Below are 1,211 nucleotides of genomic sequence, written 5' to 3'. Positions count from 1 at the left end.
ATTAAATAAAATATTAAAAAATGTTTCATACAAAAGTTTTACGGCATGAATACCTCCATTTAACTATGCTATTTATTTTTTCCAAAAAAAATTTTTAAAAAAAAATTTGTTTTTAAAAAAACATTTTTTTGAAAAAATGAATTGCATAGTTAAATAGAGGTATTTATACTGTAAAACTTTTGTATGAAACATTTTTTAATACTTGTTTAGTTTATGAGATATATCGAAAAAAGGCAAAAACTCTAAATTTTTGAAGGGTGGTTTCAACCCTTTAAACCGTTTATAAGCACCAACTTATAATTTCTAAATTCATGTATTTACCCCCTCTATATTATGCCAAGTTTCATTAAAATCAGAATTTTCGGGTTCGCGAGGTTCCCTTATAAGTTCCGCGGAACCGCGTAACTAAACTGCGTAAAACCGTCGAATGCAAGTAGGCGTGTTTCGGAAAGTTATTTCCAGATAGTCACGACCGTGACTCGTGGCAATTACGTAAACGAATGTAAACAAGCATCGCGTTCGGGAACTGTAAATAGAATATTTATGAGAGAGAGCGAGGAAATGTACACGACTGTGATTAGGCGACGCGTACGGGAGTTTGTGTATATATATATATATATTTAAGTGTTTGGTTTGGAATGAATTTTATTTTGTGTTTTGAAAACACAATACGAACAGACTGTTGTTGACCTACTTACCAAGTACTTACCTGCATGTGATCTGAGACGTCATATCCTGGGATAACCTGTAAATAAGAAGTTCTGTTAAAATCTGGGAGCGAGGGGTAAATTATCTTACGAGCATATACTTACCTGAGCGTATTCCTGATAGAACCTGGTGACCTGGGGAATCCTGAGTAAACCAGCGACGGCAGCAGCAGCACCTAAAAATAAAAAAGAAATTAATAAAAGTGAAAATAATCCATTCACATGACAAAGTGATTAACAAATCAAGTAAACATAAGTTACTTATCTTGGGAGCGGATACTACGTTCCGACGGCAGCTCGAGGGAAGGCAGACACGTCCCGACGGCGGTGAATCCTTGCTTCTTGAAAGGTGAAAGGAGCTGGCGACCAGGCAGAGACGCGAATCAAGGTCTTCCGAAAGGTTTGTGATTCATTTTCCAAAGCGTATCTTTCCTATCACATTAAAATCGGTTACAACCTAACCTTGCAACCGGCTGTAGGGACCGAGGCTGAGCCTATTTCGTC

The 1,211-nt window shown here is 36.8% G+C and overlaps 1 long non-coding RNA gene across 1 annotated transcript; it reads right to left on the bottom strand.

Annotated features, from left to right (window-relative positions):
- Window positions 1-630: 630 nt before the first annotated feature.
- LOC118645123 lies at window positions 631-902 on the bottom strand. The gene is made up of 2 exons (XR_004962905.1): window positions 813-902; window positions 631-745 (listed from the first exon to the last, which is right to left on the bottom strand). It is a non-coding gene; the product is annotated as an uncharacterized LOC118645123 (long non-coding RNA).
- Between the last annotated feature and the right edge of the window lie 309 nt (window positions 903-1,211).

Source organism: Monomorium pharaonis, chromosome 1, assembly GCF_013373865.1.
Source record: "Monomorium pharaonis isolate MP-MQ-018 chromosome 1, ASM1337386v2, whole genome shotgun sequence".
Lineage (NCBI taxonomy): Eukaryota > Metazoa > Arthropoda > Insecta > Hymenoptera > Formicidae > Monomorium > Monomorium pharaonis.
The sequence above is the reverse complement of the archived record's forward strand: the minus strand, read 5'-3'. Positions and strand labels throughout refer to the sequence as shown.